At 48.8% G+C, this 8,983-nt stretch overlaps 1 pseudogene; it reads right to left on the reverse strand.

The window, feature by feature from the left end:
- Positions 1-2,018: 2,018 nt before the first annotated feature.
- On the reverse strand, positions 2,019-7,910 carry LOC116529102 (annotated as a pseudogene).
- Positions 7,911-8,983: the final 1,073 nt, after the last annotated feature.

An 8,983-nucleotide genomic window follows, 5' to 3' on the forward strand; every position in this document is an offset into this window, starting at 1 on the left:
AGGCTGCCCCTTTCCTGCCTCTTCTCAGAGCAGAGCTGAAGTAGCCCAGTGGTCTGGGAGGTCAGGGGACTGGGAGGAAGTTCTGGCTACAGCCATCAGTTGAGGCAGAAGCCCTGCCAGAGAAGCAGAACAAAAGTCACATCTCAGTAAGAGGAAGATCTCTCTGTGGCATTCAGGACTCTGGGCTACAGATGGGGGACACCTGTACTCAGACCCAGCAAGAGAAGCAAGGTCTGGATGGAGAGAGGCTGGCACAGCAGGGATACCAGCCCAGTGAAGCTGTGAGAAGTAGGAGGCTGGGTGCTGAAATAGTCCCCAGGCGGTCACCAAGCGTGGACAGGGTTGTGCATGTCCTTGTTCACTCAGGGTGGCCAGCCACAGGCAGGAAACCACCACAAGGCTGTGCTGTGGGGAGGAAGTACCTGGGGTCTGACATCCTGTCCACTGGCCAGACTCATTTGTCTATCCTGGCTCCTCCCAGCCTTTGCTGGATAGCTGCCCACTCTGTGAGCCTCCTGAGGAGCCTGCAGACCTCATGTGTGAGGGCAGCTAACAGGTGCCTCGTGATGTGGCCAGGCTGGGCTCCCTTCTCACGTCTCACTGTGGGTATGAAAGGCTGGGTCCTTGAGGCCCTCATGCCAGACCAGGCCTATAAGGCTTTCCTGCTCAGCTCACGACAGACCTGCTGGTTGGGATGTGGTGTGTCACTGCCCAGACTCTGGTTGGTAGCTTGATCCCCAGTGTGGCAGTGTTGGGAGTCTGGGCCTCATGGGTCACGTTTGGGTCATGGGGGTGGATCTCTCATGAATAGATTAACATCACCCTGCAGAGGCATATGAGTTTTTGCTCTAGCTGGAAGGGATTGGTTCCTGAGAATGTGGGTTTGGAAGGGAGCATGGCTTCCTCAGTCTTTAGTGCTTCCTCTCTCACCATGTGATCTCTGCACATGCCCACTCCCTTTTTGCTTTCTGCCTTGAGTGGAAGTAGTCTGAGTCTTTTACCAGATTCAGTTGCCAAAACTTGGACTTTCTAGGTACCAGAATCATGAACCAAATACATCTCTTTTCTTGATCAATTACCCAGCCTCAGGTATTCTGTTGTAGTAACACAAAACACACCAACACAAGCCCTCAGTTCAGCCCTGCTGTAACTCATCTAGTGTGATAAATGGAATAGAGGCCTGGAGTCTTTTCCCCACAGGAATGAGCTTCTCCCTGTGAGAGAAGAGCCCTTAATTAAAACAGCTGCTGTTGAAGCCGCAAGAGCTGGCAGTGTGGGCATGAGGGATCACACAGTGTGAAGCTTTGTGCCTGGGGGTGGGCTGAAGTCCTGGCACCAAAGGGCAGGTCTTCCTTCCCCTTTTCCTACTCAGAAAAGACCTGCCTCCTCTGTCTTTCCTACCCCTTTGTTCTCTTCTTTTTCTTCTATCTCCTTCCAAGGGAAACCAGATGCTATATACACTTTGTGAACTTTATTCCAGAGAGGGAATAAAGGGAAAGCAGAGGGGCTGTTTGAATGACAGTCACATAGTCAGTTACCATATAGGAGAAATTTTGATGGACAGATCAGGTAGGGGCTGTGCTAGGCTGAATCATGGCCTACTGTGATGTCCACATCTTATTCCATGGAACCCATGATAATAGACCATCTATTTCAAAATGGACCTTGAAGATGAAAGTAAGTAATGGATCTTAAGGTTGTGATATTGTTCTGGATTATCTGAATGAGCTTGATGTACCACAGGGCCTTTATAAGAGGGAAAGAGATACAAGGGCAGTAAGAGAGAGAGTTTTGTAATGCTCTTTGCTTTCAAGTGAGAGGAGAGGCCAGTAACAAGGAATGCAAAAAGTAAAACCCTGGAGCTGAAAGGCCAAGGGGCAGGGCTCTCCCTGAGACCTTCTGGAGGGGTTTGGCCCTGTCCAGAACTTGTTTTCACCCATTTCTGACTTTGACTTCCAGAACTGTAAGAGAATAAAAAGCTGTTATTTTAAACCCCTGAAGTTGTGATGGTATATTACAGCAGCAATAGGAAACTAACACAGGAACAGACAAGCAGGCAGGAAGGAGACTAGTGCCCTCCAGACAAGCTGGAGGGCAGGCAGGAGATTGGGAGGTGGGCAGAGATTCACGGATGCAGGTGGATAGGAGACAGGTAGACAAGCAGGTAGGGACTCTGGAGAAAGATGAGAGAGAGAGAGAGAGAGAAGGGCAGGCACAGGAGGCAGGACAGCAGGTAGGTGGGTAGACAGAAAGCAGAATATGGGCAGACAGGCAGGAGATAGGAGCAGGGGTGAGGAAGACAGAATGGCAGGTGGAGGCCCTCAGAGCTGGTCCTTGTCCCCATAATGGTTAAAGAGCCTCCTGAGATGCAGGTGGATTCCATTTTTGGATTTCAATACAATTAGTGGCATGGGGATGGGGATCCTGGTGGGATCAGGCAGAAGCTCAAAGCAGAATAGGGTCAGGGCCATGGCCACCTTCAGCTCATTCATGGCAAATTGTTTCCCAATGCAGTTCCTGGGCCAGGCAGAGACAATAATTGAGAAGCAGCCTTGGACTCCATTCTGAGCTGGGCAGGCTTTGGTCTCTGAGCTCCTTTCCTGAGCTGGGCATTCAGGGGCCAACTCATATGTCCATCCCCCACCTTTCTTCCTTTCAGCCCACACGTCTCTACCAAGCCTCGGCGCTCTGCTTTCCATGACATTGTACAGAGCCTGCCTATTTTCCAGGGCTGGCTCCTAACTCCTACCTCTGCTCTCAGCAGGCCTGAAATCCTCTGGCAGGTCAAGGCCAGGCTCTAAGGCACAGAGTCTAATCACATGGCTGGATGGTTTGTTCACTGCTCCACAAACATTTCTGGTTGCCCAGTGTGGAGGCCAATCGGGTCCTGTAGGGTGAGGATGGGTCACATGCTCAGGTGTTCTTTATGTAGGGGAACACACAGGGACCTGGATCCTCAGAGATGGGCTGAGATGGGTGGGAGAGGGGAGACAGAAGGGCAGTGGGAGCCTTCCTGGAGGGGCACTGGGTGGGCGGTCCTCAGTTATTACCCCATCTGCCTCCCACTCTAGGGAGGCAGGCTCCCACTCTAGGGTTCAGGCTCCTGCCTCCCTTCACTCCTCCATCCACCAGAGCCTGTAGTCTAATTCTATTCCAGAAATGCTTTTCTTCACCATCCTTCAGTCTTCTCACCTGGACTTTCTGGATTCCTACTTCCCCTCCCTCCACACTGAAGCCACAGCCCAGCTCAGACCCTCCCACACCCTTCATCACAGCGGGGACAGCGTCCCACTGCCTCAGCTGGCAGCCAAGCCTTCCATGGGCTGTTGCCTTACCCACCTTCTAGCCCCCGTCCTAGCCGTGATCATGTGGAGATGGCCGAGAACATCCTCACCCAACCTCTGCATGCCACATCCTCAAGGCTAAGGCCACGTCCCAGCTGCCTGTCACCCTCTGCCAGCTGTGCCTCTCCCTCCCCAGGCCCCTGAGCAGCATTCGTGCTCCATCCACGGACAGTCACAGTCCAGTGCCTCGGACAGTGCAAGGAGCCAGGACGCTCAGTGAGCAAATGAGTGAGTGAAAGGATGGATGAGGGACGTGTATCTGGAGCACAGGATGTGTTTCTGTAAAACAAATCTTTGGCCTTGACTGTGAACTCTTAGAGGCAGGGACAGGGCCTGTTATCTGTTTCCCCATCACCTGGCACTCAGAAACAGGCTTAATTCAATGGAAAAAAATTAAAGTAAAAGGGAATAGAATTCATGAAAGTAAATATTTGTGCCGACCTAGTAATAGAGCTGCCCTGGACTCTCCTGTCCTCTAGTGGCAGCAACATGGTTGCAGCCAATGTCAAGCAGGACCTACTCATCCTGGGTAAACCAGACCCCGAGAAGCACATTTTTAGAGGAACAATTTGCTTACAGTCTGTTTTGTAAAAGGTGAGTCATCTTTTGAAGAATTTTCAAGAGTATGCGCTCAGAAAAACCTTGTTTGTACTCAGTCCTCACAAAGCTTCTGGAGATTTGTATTCCCCTGGCCGATTGCTGCAGCCTTTGAGGATTTTCACAGCAGGAGTTATAGGGTGTACTTGTCTAACCCAACAGCTATTTCAAGTGGATTGCATATTTTACACAGCAGAAACTGTCCAAATCTACATGTCTTATACCAAATAGTGGTCTTGTTCTCAGAGGGTTTATTGTCCTCAATTTTTTTCTGCTTTCTTGCCAGAGTTGTGCTATGTGGACTCTAAGTATGATATCCAGGTATATAGATCTCACCTCACCTGTCACATTTTGACAAGTGGGGCAGTTGTAATAGGAATCTGAACATTAACATGTAGCAAGAAAATTGTGTTTAAATAGACTGCAAACATAGAAACAACACATATGGGTTTAAAAGTTTCTTCAAATGAGCTTTCAACCCTCTCTACCTCTACTTTAGTGTGTTGACTTCTGAAAATACTGATATACATCAAGCGAAATTTGGTAAGAGTTGAGTATAAGCATTACCATGGTAATAAACAGCCTTAAAAAAAGTTTCTTCAAAGGTTTACTGTTGCCTTTCAAGTCTAGGACATGCAAGACATCTTGGTAACAAAAACATACAAGCTTAGCATTTCATTTAGTAATTTGAGAATGAATGAATTGAGGAGAAAGGCTGGATTGAGAAAGGTGGGAAGAGAGAAATCCATTCTTTATGATTCCCGACAATTGAAAAGCACAAAACCCGAAGTTTAATTTACATTTTAATCTAATTCACAGAGCCACACTCCTAAGGTAAGGAAAGCACCAGAACACACTGAAGTTTGGGATGCCCACTGACAGTGATTTCTGGCTGGCTATTGGGAAAGAGAATTGTACCCAAAGCCTCCCCCTTTTCCCCACCCTCATTACCACCCAGGAAGCCTCACCTCGATCCTCCTAAGAAGGGCAGGAAAGTGTAGCTGTGTCGGGCAGAACCTGGCACAAGGTGAGAAGTATCGCTCAGTCTGCTGAGCGAGCTCCAGGGCTGGGACAGGCAGGGGCGCATCTGCTGCTTCTCACCCGTGAGGCAACAGGTTGCCCAGAGCGGGAGCAGAGATGTTGATCTCGAGAACTCACCCTATCCCCTCCTTCCAGGGCCTCCTTACCTCTGGGTTTGGTCACACTTTCAGGTTGTGGTGAAGGCCATAAATGGAAAAGGTAACTCTGAATTTGTGGGGAGATAGAAGACTGATTCTACGCTTGAGTGGCCTGGTTTCTCAGCTAGCAGGAGGCAAGTGCATGCAGAAGAGGCCTGGCGCCATAAATCATGCTTTGAGCAGGGCGAGATTCTGTTGCAGTAGAGATAGGCTGCGCTTGGCTAAGCATGGGAGCTTGGGCTGAGGGGCAGGAATGCAGGAATCAGAAGCAAGAAAGTGTGAAAGCGGCTGGGCATGGTTACTCATGCCTGTAGTCCCAGCACTTTGGGAGGCCGAGGTGGGTGCGTCACCTGAGGTCAGGAGTTTGCGACCAGCCTGGCCAACGTGGTGAAACCCTGTCTCTACTAAAAATACAAAAATTAGCCAGGCATGGTGGAAGGTACCTGTAATCTCAGCTACTTGGGAGGCTGAGGCAGGAGAATCACTTGAAACTGGGAGGTGGAGGTTACAGTGAGCTGAGATTGTGCCACTGCACTCCAGCCTCGGTGACAGAGCAATGCTCCAACCCAAAAAAAGGGAAAGCATCATAGCTTACTTTTTGGAGTAACTCACATATACTCATGTTTATGAAGTGTTTCCCAAGAGTGGATGAGGGATTTACATTAACTTGTTCAGTCTTCACAGCAATCCTCCAAGGTAGGCACTTTTAAATTTTTTTATTATCATTTTTTGAGACAAGGTCTCACTCTGTCACCCAGGCAGGAGTGCAATTTCTGCTTACCAGGCTCAGGTGATCCTTCCACCTTAGCCTCCCAAGTAGCTGGGACTACAGGCACACACTGTTATGCTCAGCTAGTTTTTGTAGAGATGGGGTTTTGCCTTGTTTCCCAGGCTGGTCTTGAACTCCTGGACTCAAGTGATCTGCCTGCCTCGGCCCCCCAAAGTGTTGGGATTACAGGTGTGAGTTACTGCACCCAGCCCAAGGTAGGCACTCTTATATCCTTATTTGTTAGACAAGGCACCTGAGGCTCAGAGAAGACTTGCTTATGATCGCACAGGTAGTGTGTGGCTGGGATAGGATTCAGACCCAATGAGGAGTGAGTAATTGGGTGACCAATGGTCATGACAGAGGGCTCAGATCTGGTCATCAGTCAGCTGTTACCTGCCATCAACCTCAGGGTTCCTCACAGATGGTGCAATAGCTGACCTACCTTTGACATGGGATTCCTGATCTCCCTCATTTGACTTGACCCCTCAGGAAACAGCTGTATCCCCCTCTGTTCCTGTCTGATTCTCTCTTTGGCCCTCCACATCTCAGGGAATAGAATTTTAGGGCTCCAGGCCCTAAAATCCAGAGGTCACATTCAGAGGCTGTAAATATGATATAAATTGGAGAAGATTCCAAAGATTGAGTCATCGTCTGATTAACTGACATGTATATGTAGTGCTTTGCAATTTTCAAAAAGGAGTTACACACATATCAAATATGGAGGATGTTAAAAAGATGTGACAGTGAAGACACATGAATGACACAATTGGCCCCAGATCCTGTAGTGTTGGAGTTCGCAGTATTAGAATCAAAGAATGTCATTGCTACCATTTGAATTAACCATAGCATCATAAACCTTGGATTCTGGAGGTGATCGATTGTTAGCTGGAATGATAGAAGTTTAGAATACAAGTCTGCTGGAATATCAGAATCGAAAGGAACTTAAACAGGTCATTTAGGCCAGTGTTCCACATTAGAAAATGCACTTTATGAGTCAAAAAAGAAATGAATATTTATTGAAATTTTGTTGTGGCCCAGTTCTGTGCTAGGAATTTCACATACATCATCCTATCTACAAAGTAAGGAGGAGGGGGAGCTGGAGAAGGTCAGGAGGAAGAGGCACTTGGATTTCCTATACATCCTCCTCTTGGTCAAAGTGAAAAAAGGAGACCCAGATATGTTCAGAACTGCTGAAGCACACATAGATTTCTGACCCTCTACGCGTCCCTGTGGAGAACTTAGTTGAGTGGGTGGGGGAATTTATACCTTTGGGCAAGGAGTGCGCATCAGGGAAGGTGATGGGAGTGCCAAACTCTTTGCCAATGCTTGGCACTGGTGGGTAGCATCTCAGAGCCTCCTTGACACACATGGTGGTGTGGGGCATCTGGTCCAGGTGGTCCCTGAAAGAAACCCATCCTGAACATCAGAAGGGCCTGGGCAGACCAGGTGAATCCCTTTACAGAGAGGGCAGGGGTCCCCAATCTTGTGGGCCCTCACTCACCAGGTGATGGAGGTTCCATGCCCCAGGAGGCCTTGGATCTCCTCTGGGCACCTCTGCTTATGCTTGGGGTGTGTGGCCAGAGAATAGAGAATTCAGGAGATACTGCTGGCTGTGGTGCTGTGGCCCTCGAACATGAACATGTCCACCTCAGCATGGAAGTCCTTGCCTTCTCCATTTGGGGAGGCTGTGGTGAGAGTGCAGGGTTGGTCTCTTGTTCTGTGCTTCTGGGGGCCATTCTTGGTGTCTGTCAATTGGCAGTTTGTCCTGTGTCACCTCCCACTTGCCTCCTGTCCCTTCCATCTCTATCCTGAAAGTCAGTGTGGGCTTAGGAATTCAGACTCAGTATTCCTGCAGAAAAACATCCAGAGGGCTAGGAAGGGGAACTGGTGAGAAACATAGGTTATTTCTTCAATGTCAATGAAAAAGAGCCTCTGGATTTTCTACACTGGTGTTGTCTTAGTCACCCCATGACCCAGGACAGGGAATACATAGATGCTCCAAATCCAAGTCAGTGTGGACATGACGTTTGTATTACAAATCTGGGACAATTTTCATCTCAGATCACCTCAACTTGGTAAAAAAAGAAAGGCAAGATATTTGGTCCCGCACAGCTGTTTGAAACACCCAATACTAAGTGAATATTGTTGACCATAAGCTGGGTTGTACCTGTGGCAATGGTTGGTAGAATGTGTAGGGTTGATGGCTGAACTGCCATTTTCTTCTGGAATTCTATATATCCAGGCATATGTACCCAAGACAGAAGAGCTGCTACAGCTGGCAGGAGGTTTTGCTCTCACCTGATCTCCTCAGAATCACCTTCATGTAGTTAGGATAATAAAGGAGGAGTCAGACTCTGCTCCCCATAGCCATTGCAGACAGGCTCTCGCGAATCTTTCTGTGATTTCAGAATTTGTTTTAGCTCTTGGTCCTTCTGGAACTGTCACCAAAGGAAAGACAGATCCATGAAAACCTTCATTTAGTTCTCATCATTGGAGTGGAGTGTAGGTGAGGTTGACTGCAGGGAGATCATTCTGGATCACATAAGATTTGGGAATCTTATGTGATTTCCAAAAGTTAGGAATTTGGAAGTATTTCTGATGATCTAGGCAGTGATCCAGGCTCTTGCTGTCTCCTGAGGACTTGACCTGAGCCGGATTCCGTGCCCCTGTGGGGAGAGCTGTGTGAGTGCCTTAGAGGAATTATGAATGTCAGAAACCTCAGTTCCATGCAACCGCCATCTCCTCTTAAGTGTGTTCAATTCACAACCCCTTAGTGAGCCCCTCTCCAGAGGCCCCTTACCTTGCTCAGCCCACAGCCCCTAGTGATGGCAGTGCTGGGAGGGTGGATTCTGTCCCTGTGCCCCCATCTCAGGTCTCAGCTTCAGCTTCCCCTCCTTCCTCTGTTTCTCCTCACACCTGGGCCAACCATCCCACTGTGCCAACCTCTTGTTGGGTGCTGGGGCACCAGGAGAGGGTGACATGTTTGGCTCCAATGGGCTTATAGTCTAGGTACGTGGGAGAGGGGATGGGAGGTCAATAGACACTGTTCAATGATGAAACACAAACACCAATCCCCTCATCTGGAGGACATCGTG

Source organism: Sapajus apella, unplaced genomic scaffold (assembly GCF_009761245.1).
Source record: "Sapajus apella isolate SASKATOON/1434 unplaced genomic scaffold, GSC_monkey_1.0 scaffold62, whole genome shotgun sequence".
Taxonomy (NCBI): Eukaryota; Metazoa; Chordata; class Mammalia; order Primates; family Cebidae; genus Sapajus; species Sapajus apella.